General features: G+C 39.5%; 1 long non-coding RNA gene across 2 annotated transcripts; it reads left to right on the top strand.

The window, feature by feature from the left end:
* Positions 1–2,266: 2,266 nt before the first annotated feature.
* On the top strand, positions 2,267–13,366 carry LOC148422429 (uncharacterized). Of its 2 annotated transcripts, none has more exons than XR_015865966.1 (3): positions 2,267–2,393; positions 3,626–3,790; positions 12,708–13,366. It is a non-coding gene; the product is annotated as an uncharacterized LOC148422429 (long non-coding RNA). The 2 variants fall into 2 exon arrangements; XR_015865965.1 differs by lacking the exon at positions 2,267–2,393 and adding an exon at positions 2,758–2,885.
* Positions 13,367–18,754: the final 5,388 nt, after the last annotated feature.

Raw genomic sequence — 18,754 nt, 5'->3', positions numbered from 1 at the left:
AGGGGTTCAATCCAAAGGTTAGAGCGCTTGCCACTACGTCTACATAAACAAAGATTTTGAACCTCAATCCCCGGGAGTCTCCGCTGGCCAACAGATCTCCACGCCTGCCAGACCCCACCCCGCCCGCAGGCTGAGTAGTGAGCGCCTGCTGGTTCTTTAATCGATTGCTAATGGCTTCAATTCCAACGTTGAGGAGCTGCTTGGAACCTGGCCTTGAGACTGAATGAAGTGGAAATACCATTTGCGGCTTTATGAGCCGTTATACTGCAGTGAGAGACCTCTATTCGGCACGCTCCGTAGAGCCGCGCAGACTTGTGCGCGATGGCCTGATGGTTTTTCTTCCGCTCTCTCCTGCTGCTTTCGTCTCACTGCTTTACATTTACACCGTGCCCTCCAGCGTTTCCATCTATTCAATCGGCAACAAAATAGCTTTGCTTTGCTGCGTTTTTCAAGCCCCGATGCGACGGGTGGGAGGTAACCACCGGATCTTCCTCGTACACGCCAGACCCAACAGATGACTTTGTTCTTTTGAGTCTTGTATTATTTATCGGCCTCACGCGTCTTTTTGATCACCGCCATGAACGATGAAATAATCATCGGTGCGGGGATCTTTGGTGGAAATTGCGCCTTCTGAAGACTCCGCTCCGCGAGAGCCCCTCTCCCTGGTTTCCAGCTCTGCCCATAGTTCCGCAGCCCTCTTAAGAGCTTACTCTGGCTGAAATGCAAAGCTAAGCAGCCAACGCTGCTCTACATTTCACAGCCAGTCCCAGCAGACATGTGCTCTTTGAAGCATTTCTGGGCCAGGGATACAAGTCTTGTTTGTTCAGAGCTTCTGGAGAGGGAGTGAGGAAAAGAAATGCAAGCTCATTTTTTCTTTTTTTTTTTTTCATTTTCACCACAGTGGAGTAACATTCTTTGACGTCTTAACAGAAAGCCTTGTATTACAGTGCTTGCTGCCAGATGCCTTGCTAGAATCACCCATGTTATACAGGGAGCGAAATAAATGCTTCATTGAACTAAAGCACAGCTTAGAGATGGTGGGATAGAGGAATTGCTGAGGAGATAATGAGTGCTGGGGAGGAGGCGATCGTATGTGGGTGTTGGTAATTCTCAACCTTAAGTGCCAGCGTGCTTGCCACTGCGCTGTGAATAATTAGCGTACCTCATCCTGGATAAAGCCCTGCTTTTACCATCCACTGCAGCTACTCTCTACAAGTCTTACATTTTGATAAGCAAAAGATGGAACCTTGATGAAATAACTCACCATTTATTATAGGTACCACTCACTTGTTATCCGAGTCATTTATGGTACTCAGTGAGGCTCACTGCAGTCTAAACATTAGGGAGATTTGGTATCGGTTAACTGACCATTTTAATGCAGAATGTATTGATATGTTTTTGTATCTTGACAGCAAAATTGCCATTCTGAAGATGCAATATAGTGAGCGAAAAATACTTTAAAAGCCGTGAAGATCGTTAGGTAGAATTAGCCAGCACGTTACAACAATTCTTACGAAAAAGTAAGATCAGAAGAATGCATTAAAATACTGTCAACTCATTCATTGTTTATATTTGGCAACGAGACTAACAGTTCACTGCTGCCGTGAATAATTTGTGGGGCACACTTTTGAAAGAGTACAAATGAATCCCTGGGAATCGCAGCATTGCATCAATTTCGATTTTGGGTCAGCAGAGCTTTGAAGTTGAAGATAAGAATTGGGGTGAAACTGCTTGCCACGTCAATTGAGGGGTAGAAAAGCCAATAGGTTGAAAGTTGGACAAGCTTAAGCTCTTCATAGAGAAACAAACTATGCATACAGTATACTGTATGTGTGGGATTAACAACTATTAACCTGGTGGGGAGTGGAAAGTGTGTGGAATACGATGCGATTAATTGATGTAAAAGACAAACACCATGGAACAAAGCCACTGTTTACCTTGAACCATCAACGGCTTTTCCTCAGTTATAGTCTTATTGCTTTATAGTGACAAAAAAAAAGGTAGCATTTAACAATTGCTGTATTTTGCGCAATTGCGGAATTAGGATAAATATTGACAAAAGAAAAACACATGCTTCTTGAGATACACAACATAGCAGCATAGCAATACGTAGCAGAAGGTAAGACAGCCAGAAGGGGAACGTTCCGGTAATTGTCAAATGTGAAGTCAGCATCATATAACAAATCAAGTCTTTTGAACTGCTCTTCACTGTGAACAATGGGATTCTAGTCTTTATAACGAAGAAAAAAGGAGTTGTAATGTTATAAGCTACTTGGCCTTGGCACTTTGGTGAGTGCTTGATGATGCAAAACCTTGTAAAAATACACTTAATGAGGAGAAGCCTCTGTACTGACCGCGATTGACGGACGTAAACTCGCTTCAGTGGTTTTCAGGTGACGTATTTTTTTCTTTTAAGGTTTCGAATCACAGAACACATGCGATAATGCCTAAGTGCTCTCCAATGGCGGGAGTGCTCTCCATCACCGACAGTTTGATTTGGCGGCGGGTTGAGAATGATCATCTTTTCCTTGCACTTTGTGTGTCTTCACCATCACGTAAGCGTGGCGTTCTGAATCGTGACGTCACCAAATCTCCTAAGTGGCTGACACAGCTATCCCCATAAGAGAAACCCGACCCGGTTTGAGGTTTCTTGTTCCGAACCCGAGGGTTCGATCTTCTACGTAATACGCGGAAGCCTGCCGCAATCAAGGAAGCGGATGACATCGGTCGCCCAGCTGTATCTGGCGGTAGCAGCAGGCTACAAAGCACATGTTTGTGTTTGTACTCTGCTGGCTCATCTTCCAGCAGCAAGTCGAGTATGACAGGATTTACATGCACGTTCCTAATCTTTGTCAGCGAACCTGTTTCGGGATGTAATTCACATGGTATGTCTTTTGATTCGGATTAGTCCGGCCAATCCTCTTAGCCGCGGCTCAGTATAACTTATCACTGACAAGGCCGTCTCGTGGAGCAGTACAAATCCTCATATCCACCCCTCCCAGACTCCCAACTCTTAATTCTAATCTGTCCAAATCTGATCTGAGACTTTAACTTCCAAATACCTCTTGAAAGCCGGAGCGCAAGCTGAAGTTCATGCGAGGGCTTTGGATTACATAAATTGAGGTTAGGGATTTCCAGTACGGCCTTATGCTTGAGAAGAAAGCGGGATTTGGAGGGGCAAATGTTCTTCGTTTCAACATTTTTGTCTTTGGGGTCTTAAATTAAGTGCTCATTACTGATGCTTCACTCGGAATCCTCGCTAATTCTTCTGTCGCTTATTCGGTCTTGGCGCGGATTTGCACAATCGAAAAATGAATTTGTCGGCTAAAAAAAAGTTGTTCAACGCGCTCGATATTCTTTGACATCAAACTACTATGAAGTACTTAAATGTATGAGTCACAGTCCTGATCCTTTAAGGTTCTTTATAATTCAATAAACAGGATTTAAAGTAGAGCAGGCCTGCTCCACTTTTTCCGCCTCAGCCGGAAGCCCGCAAACCGGCACTTATTAAACGTTGTAAGATTATGCGTTAATCTCGCAGAACACATGTTGGGTGGAATAAAAGCAATTTTATTTCTGAAACAGTACTGCGCTCTCCATAATCTTCTCTCGGCTTCTGCTCCAGAACGTGAAACGCTGGCATCGTGGAAGACGCCCCGCGTTTTACGGATGCCGAGCCATTCGGCTGCCGTCTGGGAGTACCTGCGCCCGATTTGGACCGCACCTGCGGCATGGGGACGAACCGGGTACCCAGTCGCAGAGGATTTAGGGGCCGTGTACTTTGCTCTTGGTGAGTCAGTGTGTGAAGATGACGATAAGCCAAAGCTGTAAATCCCAGACTCAGCTGTCTTATCTGGGCCGCGTGGCACGCTTTAATGGAGGCGGCTCACTGTCTGAGCTTGAGCCAGAATCGCATTAAGATTCCCCTTCACCTCGACCAGCCATGTTTGTTGTCACTTTTTGATTGAATCTCATGTCGTCTTGGTTAAAGTCACCCCGCGGTTTAATTCTTCTGACGACTGTGCTTCCAAGATGGTTTAATCCCTCGCCGTACGCAAGAATGGCAACGCTTTAAAAAATGTGAAAATAAGTGTGGCAGATTTTCCTTCCTTTTTTTTATAACTAAGCAAAGGGAGCAAAACCTCACAAGCAAAGGGTACAATCACAGATTCATTCATGCTAGAAAAAGAAAGTTTGACTACAAACGATTCCTTTGTATGCCACTTGAAGGCAAACACAAAAAAAAACCAAAACGTCTTCACTTGATGAGACATTTCGCTTTGAATAACAAAGGCCAACAAAGAACAAAATCACAAAGCATGTGTTGCAGTCATTTCCTGAAATCACTCATCTACATTTAAAAATGCAGGAGGACTAGAATGTTTGAAAAAGGCTGTCCAGCTTGAATATAAAATGGTCAGCCATTTATGTATAAAACGTTCTTATTCTTATTCATCTTTTCTCTCCTTTGAGAGCTTTTCGGAGGAAATAGTGAGAGCTGGGCATTTATTCTCGTTTGTACAAGAAATACTGTTAGCACTATTACATTATTTAGAATGAATTTATTCCGTAGTAATCAAACAAAAGTTGTCATAAGCAATTACAGTTACATTCAATAATTATTTCATTAGTGCATAATCTAATAAAGTCCAGCAAAAGTAAGGCTGTCTAGCTCAAGTATTCACTATGGAGATTAATTTAAAGTTTATAAAGCGTACACCAAAAACATGCTCTATTAACTCAGTCCAATTGACTTCCTGCGGCAGCTGAACTTTGAAAGGAAAGTCACAGACACAAATACAGACAAAGTGTCTACGTAGTTTTACTTTAAAATCCTGACAGCTTTTTGGAAAAATTAAAAACTTTTGCACAATTTACAAAGCCAAGCTTTAACATTATATTAGTTGAACATTTTTAGTGTACCATCTCAGACCTCAAGTGACCTTCGGAGGGCCTCACAAACGTGGACCAAAAAAAAAAATGTCTATTACGATGGGTCATATTTGGTAGTTTTGTTCAATTGTATAAAAGTATCAAACAAAGCTATTACAACAGACTTTAAAAGATGCATATTTTTTTACTGAAGTAAACAATTACAAAGGTCACAGAAAGTTAGTTGATGAGAAATGTGATTAATTGCAATTAATTATGGCAAATCTTGTGATTAATTAGTTAAAAAGAATTAATCGCTTGACAGCACTACAAAAAAGATTTCCAGGACTGTTGATGCAGACCCTCATTATAGCGAGAGACCAAAAGCAATTGGACAAATCAACAATCAAAAATCTACTTACTTGGTTGCAAAGCTGCAAAAAGTTGCAAAACTACAATACTGTTAGCTACAACTACCACATTATTTCCAAATAAAAGAAGCAAGCAGACTGAACCAGCGTCTGAATTCATCCTTGTTCACACGCAGAATATTACTAGCTTTCAAGACCAAAGTGATTTGTCGCGAAGCAGGTTAAAACCGTGAGGCTGCCACGACGTTTGGGCTAACGGGCTAACGGCCCTCACATGGCAACCTAGAGCGGAGCCCGTAGCCAATCAAACAGGATAACGAGGAGTAGGGTTTACATTTTATTTCAACAGCACACTGTGACAATCCCTCCAATGCTCATTTGCGAGACCTTGGGCTGCCTCTCTCACTTGCTCGCCCACTCATGAGATTTATTCTACCTTGCTAAAACTTTTACACTGTCACCAAACTGCCAACATAGAAATATCAGAATTTGACCTTCAAATTATGGGTGTAGCTTATCGAGTTAAAAACATTTCTTGGAAAAAAAAAAAGGAAACAAAATGTCGACCTCGGATTTTAGCCGCTTTGATCCTTGGAGTACAATGAACAAATAAAGCACCAAAAAATGGCAAATTTCACCAAGTGGCCCCATTCTCTCCGTACCCATACAGTATATACAAACGGTTGTAATTCAAACTGTTCACTCTTTCGATATGGGGAGTCTCTTTATGATATATGAATGTGCACTTTGCTCGCCCCTAAATGCAACCCGACCTACTGTAGATACGCAGGTGCCTGCTTCCTCGGTGCAATGCTGAACTCCTGTGCAGACTTTAACACTCTGCTGCCTCTCAGGCAAATGCCAAAACAAATCTTGTCATAATTAGCAGTAATCCTGCTCATTACCATCTGCTTAATTATCCTATTAATAGCACTTCCTGGGAGAGCTTGTTTGCCGTGCAGACAAATGTTTGTTCCTAAATTAGCAGACGAGAAGACAGCTCCATTGTTCAAACAGCAGCTTTGACAAAGCAGAACAGGCAGGATTAACAGCGCGCAGAGCGGGCCACCGGCTCATCTCCGCTTGGCGCTGACAGGCAGGGAGGAGGCAGCAGGGGCCAACAACAGCACGCTTCTCCAGTAAGCTGCTGTAAACGCGTATAGTCAAGTGCGCACGATCGGCACTAGCCACCGGTGTCATGGCAAAGCAGCTGGGGAATAGGAAATAATTACACCGGAGCAGAACAAAGCAAGGCGCAGGTGTTTGAATGTTGCGCAGCTGGGCATCTGATGTTTAGTCTCATCAACTCCGTGTCGCAACGTAACGCATCAAGAGCAGAGGAGAGCAAATGGACATTTTTTTTCTTCATTTTTGGATGCTGGCCATGTTAAGAGGACTGTTTGGTTTGAGAGTAAATTTAAGGCAGCAGGAATGGACTGCTGCAGAAAAGCACTGACTTAGGAGTTCAATAGAGCAGCATTCAGAGCTAGGGCACGCCAATGAGGTGAGCTAACGTTAGCGTGCGTGTACAGTAAATGGACTCGCACCCAAAACGGGCATGCTCATCCCAATATACAGTTTTTCCAGGGTAACTGCGCGGGTTTATTTAACTGCGGCAGTCCTAGTTTTGTCCTAGCGTCCGGTCTTTTTATTGTTTTTGTCCAGTAAGCGAGCAAGTCGTTTGGGCCATGAGAATGTCAATCAGTCATAGCAATTCACGATTGACCAATTAAGGAGGAATTAACTGATACATTCAAACCCGAACCCGAAATCTTTCCTGCTTCTGTGTTTAATGTAGTCGAATCTGTCCCAAGCCAAGAATGTCTGGAGGTGCGGTATAAAGTATGTATATAGTGGCGTTTGATTTTCAGTGTGCATTCAATGATCAATATCTGCGAGTAACAGCAAAAGTAAGCGAATATTGAACGCGTTGATGTTGAGGTGGTGTTAAATGACCACTCACACAGTAGGACGTTGCAAACATCAATAGAAATACTCCATCAATGCACCGAACCCGAAGTGAGCAAAAAGGGTGGCTAATGTTGACTTTGCTGACTTGATTAGCCCTATTGAACGGCCAACCACCGCTCACCACCTTTGCTAGCAATTAAGCTCGTTCTAATGAGAATGTAATGCGTATTTCATTTTTAGCTAAATCGTAATGTCCCGTTGGTCATTTTGAAAATGGCGAGCGACGTAAAAGAAAAACTTAATCTGCTTCACAGCAGTATTATCACCTGCTGCACCTTGTGACCTCCTAGCATCCAAAACACTAATGTCAACTCACAATAAGCCGTGACTTTTTCCGTTCACATGCTTGCACAGTTCCCGGCACGGCGGAAGTATATCTTTCTTATCCATTAAGCCCGAGTTTCCAAACGAGAGGGAAGCTTTTAAAGTAAATAAGGCAAATGCTCAGGGTGAGATGAAGACCGGCCAGTCAGCTAAGCACATAACCTGAGCAGACCCAACACCTCACGCTCTAGCAGGCCAATACATAATAAATGAAAGCTCTCTCCCTCTCCCCACACACACACACACACGCACACATACATGCACACACACACACCGCCTTAGCTGGAGCAAGCAGAGCCTGCAGCACTGTCAGCCCACTGATGTACAACACTCTGCCCTTTGTTCCCTGTACACAAACACACTTTCCACATGAATATTTTACAAGAAATTTACTCCACGCTTGTGATTTAAAGCATTTTCTTGTTAACAACGTTGTTTTCTCCATTCCGCTGTGCTGAATTATGAAGTCAACACGTCAGAGCGAAGACATGCCTATTAGATTATACCACCGTGGGTAAATGATTTCTGGCAAGGCTCATGTGGCTTGCTGCGCAAGCGCCCGTGTGTTCCACGCGGAACATTTTCCCTCAGGTTGCACTCGGAGCTATTAGTTAAGAGCATAGCGATGTGTTTCGCATGCAAACGCCTGTGAGCGCGTCGACGTAATGTGTGTACAGATTAGGCGCTTAGGCATAACGTTCATTGCCTTATTGTCGAGGCGTTTTCCTCAGATCTGTCACGAGCGTGGAAAAACGCGCGGCCATGTGATGCGGTGTTTGTTCTTTTTGTCACGGAGAAGGCAAGGATCAATGGCTTTTCCTCGCAAGAGTGAAACATGACAGACACGACGAAAGGCTTTCATGAGAAACGAATGAATAATTTATAGGTTCTCTCTCACTCCGCTTTGTTGTGTCTCATACAGATGGGATTACAGAGGGCCAGATCTTGGAAACGTATGAAAGATTAATTTGTGATCTGGGACACCGCTTGCTTACAAAAGGATTAAATAATGATTTTACCCAGAGTGGCAGCGATCCGGGAATGGGTGTGATGTGTACGGGGGCCGGCCGCAAAGAGCCAATAGAGAACAGAGCTGGCGAGAATTGGAAATGATGCGGTCTGACAGACGTTCAAAAACTTGGTCGAAAAAGTCAACCTCAACTCCTGAATGGAGGCCTGGTAATGAGAATTGATTTACGCTCGGAATAAATGAATTCTTTTTGGTCTGTTATTGGAAGATGATTATTGAACTTTTTCTGCAGCGATTAGCTTCTTTTTATTTTGGAGAAGGGTGCTACCCTATTGGGATAACTTGAGAGATGGTTATAGTTTTACATTCATTTTTACGTGGGGCAGAACGGTGAGGCACGTCACAACAGAATGTGCTGAATTAGAAGAAATTGAGAAAAAAAAAAGATTTTTGAGTTGATTTTGTCAAATTGATTGACACATACAGTGTTTCACTGGCGTGATTGTTGATTTGGTAGGAATGCAAACTGGTGAGCCACCGTGGCGGGAACTGAAGTGAACTCTACCGTCTGGTGAATATGTATGTACATTCAACATTATACATTGTGCATATGAACATGCGTCTTTACAGACCTGCGACTAATGATTATTTTATAACCTATTTTTTATGTCCATATCAGTAGGGCTTACAATATTTCTATTACTAGGCAAGTTATTACTTTACTTTACTTTTTACTTTACTGAAAAAGGCAAGTATTGACTCAAATTGACAATGTTGTTTTTTTCTAATTTGGTTGCTGACTTGGTCCAAAGGTCAGAAAATCTGCAAAAATGTCAATCATTGTTTTCCAAAGTAAAACCAGATGTTTGCAAATGTTTTATCTTGATTACAGACAGCAAAAAAATATTTTTATTTGTTTATAGAAGACTAAAAAAATATAACATTATCATATATTACATTAATATTTCAACATAAAAATATTTCCTATCCAGAGCCTGAAATTCTTTAATTTTGGACCATTTTCCATTCTTTGTTTAAAGTAAGAGTGAAGAAAGTTCAGGTTTTGTTGATTGCGGTGGTGCCATATGGAGCAAAGGGACGGTGCTTTGCCTGACGGAAGACTACATTTCCCGTGAGGACCGGTGCATAGCATTGTGAAATGTGATCACCCGGTTCCCTGCATTCAAACTGAATGACATTACTCTTTGCAGTGGCTTTGTGAAGGATGAATAGCGATAAGGTCATGAGGTCAAAAATAATATTGTAGTTTTGAGTTTGTTACGTGGCTAGTTGTATCAGTGCGGGACAGAAAACTATCAAACGGATTGCCATTTATTGCTACTATGTAAATACCTATTGTTGGCATTATCAAACATAAATTCATAAAACTAATTTTATGTTTAGTAGGATATTCAATTTCATTATTATTAAAACCCAGATACTCCATACTAGCACGGTTCGACCCAACTTGTCACGTGCCACCACTGTTAAGTTCATGATGTAATTTTTAATATGACCCCAAAAGAGGACACTTTTAAGTTGAATACTTTGTGGACAAATATTTATGAATCATTAAGTTAATGATTTATTTTTATGAACAGATCTGTACTGTAATCTCAAAAGATGAGGCTTAATGACAGATCTGTATTATAATACCAAAGGATGACGCTTTACTTTTCTGTGGACTAATATTTATTGATAATTATTTCTTCTTGAGAACAGGTCTGACACTTTATGTTGATTAGTTTTTGTGAACAAATATGTTTTAATAATGAAGTTATATCTTTTGATAACAGATCACTTCTATGAACCAAAAGAGGACATTTTATGTTGATGATTTTTTTTTGTGGACCCATACAAGTGAAACTTGAAGGGTTCTAAAGTATAATAAATCAAACACTGATGGCATGTTTTATTTTTATTTTTTGTTTGTTTGTTTTTACCCCCAAATGCTTTGCACTAGCTAAGGAGTACTTGGAGAAAAACATTCACAGGGGCTATATCACTGAAAAAAGGTTGAGAACCACTGCCGTAAACCATTAAGCACAATTGTAGTTACAAGTAAATGTTTCATCAGAAGGGTTATAAAAATAGTTCACGAAGGCTGAAAAGTTCCTTTGTGTTGCTTTGAGGCAATTGAGAACAGTTTTTATTAACATTGGCAAACCGGAGGCACTTTAGGGTTCAGGGTCTTGCCCAAGGACGTTTCAACAGTTGAATTCACCCTTTAGCCACTGAAAACCCCACACTATCAACAGACAGAAGAAGAGAGTTTTTCAAGTAATTACTAGTACACTCTATCCGCTTGATATGGTTATACGATTGATATGGTGTGACAAATTTAAGCGAAAGTACTTCATATGTTTTGAAACGATCTCGCCATGAATTCACCTGGGAGGATGGGATGATTTCCTCGGGTCTTCCCCAGATGGCAAGGACTCCAAGGTGGCACCGCTTGCTGTTTTTTTATGAGCCGTGCGTACACAAACGCAAAACATCTGGAGCCGCCATGTGGCCTCTCCATTTGGCCAAGCCTCGTGCTTCCCTTCGCCAGATGCACCCAAACAACTGTGAGCTAAACAGCATGAATGATTCATGGAGCAAAATGAGGCACAGCTCGCACCGGAGACCTGCCAGCCACTTTGATGGAGAATTTAACAAAGCTATGAATATGCGCAAGACATTTAGCCTCTGTGGAGGCGGGGGTGAAGGTGATCTGTTGGAATATTATAAACAAAGCTCTTGTGGTTATCTTGATTACAAAAAATGAAACGGAATGACTCATTATCAAGATTGTTTGATTAGATTCTCAGTTTTTATAACATTTTCTTCTCACTGAGCACACTGCAACAAAATTGATGCTGAGATTTTCCTAATACTGGATAAATTAACGGAATGCATACACCTCATGTTAGCTGCGGTTTATGGCCTTTTTTAAAACTATGTATTTTTTTGGAGTGTTTACAAGCAGTCTTTGTATAATCTGCCAATGTTTTACCGTCCTTTCCTTCAACTGGAAAACCAAAATATTGCCACAGGTGATTCGAAAATAATCTAAGGATTCTGTGTAGAATACTCTCCTGTAGCATCTGCTGTAGAGATGAAGATATTGAGACTGGGTATATATATATATATATATATATATATATATATATATATATATATATATATATACCGTATTTTCCGCACTATAAAGCACACTGGATTATAAGGTGTACCCTCAATTAATTACATATTTTAAAACTTTTTCTGTGTATAAGGCGCACCGGATTATAAGGCACACCCTCAATTAATGACATATCTAAAAACTTTTTCCGTATATAAGGCGCACCGGATTATAAGGCACACCCTCAATTAATGACATATTTTAAAACTTTTCCAATCACAATATAGTAATACTCAAAGTAATAACAATAATAACTCAAATAACTAAAGTCTCATTAGCATAATAACTCAATGTCCATATGAGCAACCTTGTTCAACTGTAAACACACAAAAAAAAACAGGTAAAGTTTACTTTATCAGTTTGTTCCCCATCTACGGATCCCAATCTCAATATTGATCCATATACAAGGCGCACCTGATTATAAGGCGCACCATCAGCTTTAAAAAAACAAAAGACTTTTAGGTGCGCATTATAGTGCGGAAAATGTGTGTATATATATATATATATATATATATATATATATATATATATATATATATATATATATATAGTGTCACATTAATTTGCCATGTTGTTGCGTGTTGTGTGAAATGTTGTTGCTTTGTACTTGTGCTGGTGTAATGACAAGTAACCTTGTTTGCACAGTGGATGTGTGCATAAGCAGAATGGCACGTTTCAGGCGTGAGGAAGTCACCGTCTAAACACAGCCCACTAAATGGAGCGTTGTTCAGGAAGGTCTGTGGAGGAATGTATCATCAGCACTCTGACTGCATGTTGTCGACTCAGCACCGATGCCAGCCGCTGTCTAATGAGATGAGCTCTCACTGCTAATTAACCCGGTGCTCAATTCATCACCGCACAACATGAAAACAGATGCAGACAAGGACGGGAAGGATCTGCTAAGTATCTCTGTAGATATTGTATCTGCCACACTTAAAAAGGTGTTATTTCAATGTGTTAATCAGCATCCTGTCAAAATTGCAGTAAAGACATTTTACTTTTGTGTAATGAGGAAGGCTGTTTTCTTTTCCAGCGTACTACAGAGGATATTTGACAAATCGGTGCTCCGCCTGGCAACAAGCAAGAATCCTGGCTGATCCTCAACATATTTTATATTCTGGATATGAGATTTTACCCTAAGGTAGATGCTTCAGAATGTGTCACTGTAAATTCAACCGATTTAAACAATCTTTTCTCCCTGCGTCTATTGTTCTATTGAACAAAGTTCAAAAGGATGGAGCCCTAGCAGGATTAAGTTAAAAAAACAAGACCGTGTTCCTGTACATTTCATTTCTTCTGTGTATCATCGGAACGTTGTTTCTAAAGCGAGACGACCTATTTTGTAGGAACGCGACGAACATGCCGGACTTGCCCATTCCTTGCACTGATTGTACCATGCTGCTATGCTGATGTGTTTTTATAAGTCTGTTTTACATGTACGTCCGTTGACGCTGCAGTGAACTAATGAAATCTTATCTTATCACTTCACTCTAACTCAAGCAAATAATTCTGTGATTTTGATAATAGTTGCATAAAGCCCAGTCCTCTTTGCCTTGTATTGCCTGCTCCTCTCAACAATATTTAATACATAGTGTATATACAGGTTATTAATATATAAGGCCTCTGCTGGGTTCAATGAATTCACTGTTCCCTTGACCCCTGAGGTTCATTTACATTATTATGGATCGTGAAATAAAGGAGAATTATTGACTGGCCAGGACTTGACTTGTGTTGACTCAGACTTATCAGCTTGATTGTTTTGTGAGTCTCTTATTATCTGGAGTTTATACTTGTGTGGTTTACTGAGCCTTCTCATTTCCAACCAGAGATCGTCCCAACCCGACAGGTCAAAAGGCATCACGGCAAGCAAACCGCCTGCATTAGTATTTCAGCCTAGTGGCTCCCAGAGGAGACTGAGAAGGATCCGTGATACTCTTAAGGACACACTGTTCTGTAGGTAGCGATGGATTCCACGGGTATTAGTCACATTCTTGAAGAAGGAATCATATTAAAAATAGATAGGCGTTAATGCGCTAATTTGACAATTATTTAATTGCATTCATTCGGTACATTCATAAATAGTGTGTAGGAGTCGACAGTTACAACAGGGAATGGGCTTTGACGTTTTTTTGTTTGTTTTTTTTAATTGAATTTAAATAATCCTCAAAGGTAAATACCCTACAATCATAATCAGGCTTACTGGAGGTTTGAGCATCCTCTTAACATTAATATGTGGGCTATGTTTACATTTTTTGGGAGAATCAAACAAAGCCCTTAACCCAGATTTTAGCAAAGTCACATCAAACCTCTTTGGCTCCAAATAAAGCATAAATTACCGCGTGTTCCTTCTTTGCTGGTTGATACATTAATAACGCATATATAGGAACACATATACAAGCATTAGTTTCTCTATGATGTGACGTGCTCACTCTATACTGAAAAGTCAAAACTGTAAAGGTAAATGAAATTCAGTTTTGTGTTTATAAGGTGTGATTTTGTAATGCATAGTAGTGTTTTATTATAGGGTAGTGGTTATAAGCAGTTATAAGAGTTGCTACATCAATAAAAGTCTAGATACCTGATATGGGAACAAATGTGTGAGTTTTTTTTATTTTTTAACAAACTATAGTTGACTCATTGCTTGTGCAGTTCTCAAATTAATCCTCAATTTATATTCTCAATCTACTTGAAAGCAAACAAAAACATTTTTAATTTAAATTCAGGTGTCAAGGGGTCAAAACTGTCACCACATGAAATTTGTTATTTGGACAAAATCTTCAATCATTCACCACTATTGCCGGAAAGCGACAGCCCGAAGTGCACACATATGCATACACACATCTCCACTCGGCAACACAAAAGGCCAGCAAGCTCTCGCACAAAGAAAATCAGGGTGAGTGGGTGTGATTACCCAGGAGAAGTGCATAATGCTGTATGGTACTAGAAGCAAGCTAGGGACTGCCAATACGGATGAAAGAGACATAGAAGTGTAGGATGGTGAAAGCTAAAAAGGACAAAAAAAGAAAGTAGAGATCCATATATGCTTATTAGCCATTAAATGAGATGCGAGATACAAGTCTATTATTGTGTCGATTATTCAGCCATCAGAATTCTAATTATGCAAGAACAGGCAGGCCTTTTTCATGTTTCTAATTGCAGTTCCCCTTATGGTGTCTGTATGTTTGAACTATGAGTTAACTATAAATTAAACCGGTGGTTCTCAAATGGGGGTACGGGCACCCCTGGAGTACTTGGAGGAACTCCAGGGGGTACTCGGGATTTTAAATCAAACCAACAAACAAACGTGCAAAAATCTTTTTCAAATAATGATTCAAGTAATTTTTAGTACTAGTATTGTTTGTAATTTTATCTTCAGTAGGTTATTTCATTATTTTAAAAACCCAGATCGTCCCCCATACCAGAATGGTTTGACCCAACTTGTCACGTTATCTGTCAAGTTATTAATTTTTGTGAACAGATCTCTACTATGATGCCAAAAAAGGACACTTCGTTTAATATTTTTCTGTGAACAAATACTTATAATTATTTCTTTTTGAGAATAGGTCTGATATTTTAAATTGATTACTTTTTGTGGATAAATATTAAGTAACAATTAAGTTAATGGTTTTTATTTTGTTCATTATTTGTTTTTGTGAACAGATCTTTACTATGATCCCAAAAGAGGACAATTTATGATTAGTAATTTTTTGTGGACAAATATTTATTTTATTTTATTTATTTTTGAGAACAGATCTGACACCTTTAGGTGGACAAATATTGATTAATAATTCAATTGTTGATTTATTTTCTTGTCTCAAGAAAGGACGCTAGGTTTAATATTTTTCTGTAGACAAATATTTATAATTATTTCTTTTTTAAAATAGGTCTTACATTGATGATTTTTTTTTGTATAAAAATATAATAATTAAGTAATTTCTTTTTGATAACAGATCTCTTCTATGATCCAAAAGACGACACTGTTGATTATTTTTTGTGGACCAATGCAAACAAAGTTTAAAAGGTTCTAAAGTTGAATAAATCAAACACTGGTGTCATGTTTTAAGTCTTTTTTTTCTTAAATCTAAAAATGCTTTGCACTGGCTAAGGGGCACTTGGCTGGAATCGTATTTCACAGGGGGTACCCAGGGTTGCGAACCACAGAATCAAACAATAGCATAATTCGGACTCCATTTTTAAATCTTGCCACATTAATCAGTGTAGTGACAGTAAAGTTGAAGATGACCAAGAGGAAATCAAATCAGAGCCTGGATATTTTTTCATCTCGTGTGCAACAAAGCTTTGCACTGAGGGACAAGGATGAACAGCTTTAGTGCCCTTGTATGAAAATGACATTGTGCCCTTCTGCTTGTATCTGAATCCAGTTTATTGCGTTGATGGCAGCTTTCAATTTCCCCTGTTCCCCTCGGTTTCAGGACTAAGCTGCGTAAAAAAAGGATTAAGATTACGCTTTGAATGAGTCATCACTTTAAACTACAGATGGAGTTTACAGTTCAAAAAGGATTATGAATATTACAGAGTGAAATTTTTATTTTCCAATAGGTTTTGCTCCGCTCCATTGCTGAATCATGTAGCATACTTAAATTAAAGGATTACAGTCCAATATAAATATCTCCCTGATGACAAGGCCTTTATCTGAATCACCTCTGAGTCATACAAACAAACAATCACACTTCTCCAGCACAAGCAGACCTGTCACAGAGGCGGTGTGAAGTCACAATCAGGAGTAGTCCATTGATATTTGATCCAAGAGAAAATGATATAATAAGGATATTTCTTTGTGCAGTCACTTCCTGTAGAAATGAGGCTATTGTCTCGCCCCATGCAATCGCAACAGTAGATATACTAATTCAGCGTTACTTCAATAATCCTACTACTAATTATCGAAAACAACTGAATGATGTGAATGAAAACTGAATTCGTTTAGGTGAGGCTTGTCTCAGAAAATATATATTTGATTAAATATAGCAGTGTGAGCCTTCAGTGGGGATTTAGATGAATTACACCACTTCTTATTAAAACCGTCACATCAACATGATTATTAAAACAAGGAAAATAATTACCTCCAACATCACCTCCAACCAACTCCAAACTTCTCCTTACAGTATAGTTGTGCTTAGTCCATATTTATTCGCATCTCTGTCTGTGTAAGCTAGCTGCAGCGCTAATCCATGCTACTCTGAACTTGCACAAAAAGAGTTCCTGGTTGGTTAAAGAAGTCCAGTTTTTCTTTAAAAATCCTGCTTCAAAAGACATTTTTAATCATGTCCTGACATCGCACATCCTTGTAAGTGAATCTTTGGTGCACATAATTAGCTTAATTGATCACAGGGATAAACACAGCTGAACCAATCAGACGGCGGAGAATGCAGACGTTTATGAAATGATGACGAAAGATAATGACAATAAAATGATTACAATTTCATGTACGTTTTAAATGTAGGTCTATGTTTATGCTTTGTTTGAATGTATTATGTAATAACATTACGATTTCAACCTACGCTTAAGATGTCCTACTGTGTGAGTCGTCATTGAACGCATCGCCAATCAATTGCATGAGTACAGTAGTTTTCTTTTTCTCGATGGGTGAATGAAATGTTCATTTTTTTCTTTTGCAAAACCTTGTTCACAAAACAAAAAATCAATTGGTAACACATACTTCACTATCCCACATTGAGAACAGGCTCGCTATAGTCCGACTTGATTTCCCATGATTCATCGAAACATAAGCAGGAAGTCGTTCAGTTCCAGTATAACAGAAAGTAACAGTTTAACATTTCTTTTCCACTGGTTTATTGTATAAATAGCTATGACAACTATACATACAATTGGGCCAAGAGTTGGCTTGCTGGACATTAAAACAAGGAAACAAAACGGGACATTCGTGCATGACTTACATAAAATTGGGACAAAACAACATCCCAAAACAATGTTAAATTTGGGACTGTCCTGGTTAAAATGGGACATCGAATCACCCTTTTTAAAAGACACACATTTGTGACTTGGGAGGGGGGGTTTATTGGCAGAGTCGATGACCGGTAAGCACATGAATGGATCAATACTGTCATTCGGGGGGAACAATCTTCACTAAGATGACAATGTATTGACTTCTTAATAACCGCTCATGTTTCAGCGGGCCTAATCATTGCTGATATTGGATCCTGTGCGTGTGTGTTTGAGTGAGCACGATGTCTGTGTCTGCATGTGAGCAGTTGTTTATGCATGAAAGGTCATGCGTGCATAACTGGCTGCTTAGAGCTGATGCCTTTCTTTTTGTCATGCAGTATGCATGAAAGTGAAGGCGTTGGTGTAGATGTGTCAGGCTCCTGTTTATGTTATTACATGAGACATCTGTTTGACTGTTAAATAACACTCAACTCAACTAAAAAATGTTGTCCCAGGAAATTCACCGTTGTTTATTTCTTGACTTACTTAAACATTTTAATCTGTGTATCAGAGATGATGAAGCAACAGAGTTTAACAGCGCTTAACAGTGCCCTTAACATAACAAATTTTTGGGATTGGATGAATTAAGGAAAAAAACACTAACTATGGTCAGTCATAACGCTCAAAACCAGATCAAATTTGATTCATATAGCTGTCAATGGTTACATTTATACTGCCATCGCAGTAAAAATGAATCTTTGAATCTAGAGAATAACTTATATTCATGTTGGACGGATTTCTATAGGAGTGTACGAGAGGCACAAATAGTACCGTTTTTTACACAATAACTTTAAATGCAGCAACTTTGCCTCTTTCATAATAAACCGAGTAGAATTGTAAAAATTACATTTCATTGCTTTTTGATTACATGATTTGGTAGTTGGAATGGATGATGATGATGCCAGAAATTGTATTTCACAGTTACACTTTTCGCATTTGTCACAATCTTCAAAGGACATAAGCTGCCTTGTTTGAGTTAAAAAGAAAAATGATTAACCATACTAAATTGTCCCTGGCTCGAGTTCAGCGGCATGATGGATTTTAACGCAAAGGTCAAATATTGAGAGACAAACAGAACCTTGTGACTGTCGGGCCAGCGCCGCCTTTCACCTTGCA

This window comes from Hippichthys cyanospilos, chromosome 6, assembly GCF_059441005.1.
Source record: "Hippichthys cyanospilos isolate Australia breed blue-spotted pipefish chromosome 6, RoL_Hcya_1.0, whole genome shotgun sequence".
Lineage (NCBI taxonomy): Eukaryota > Metazoa > Chordata > Actinopteri > Syngnathiformes > Syngnathidae > Hippichthys > Hippichthys cyanospilos.
This window is presented reverse-complemented; position numbering and strand designations above follow the sequence as displayed.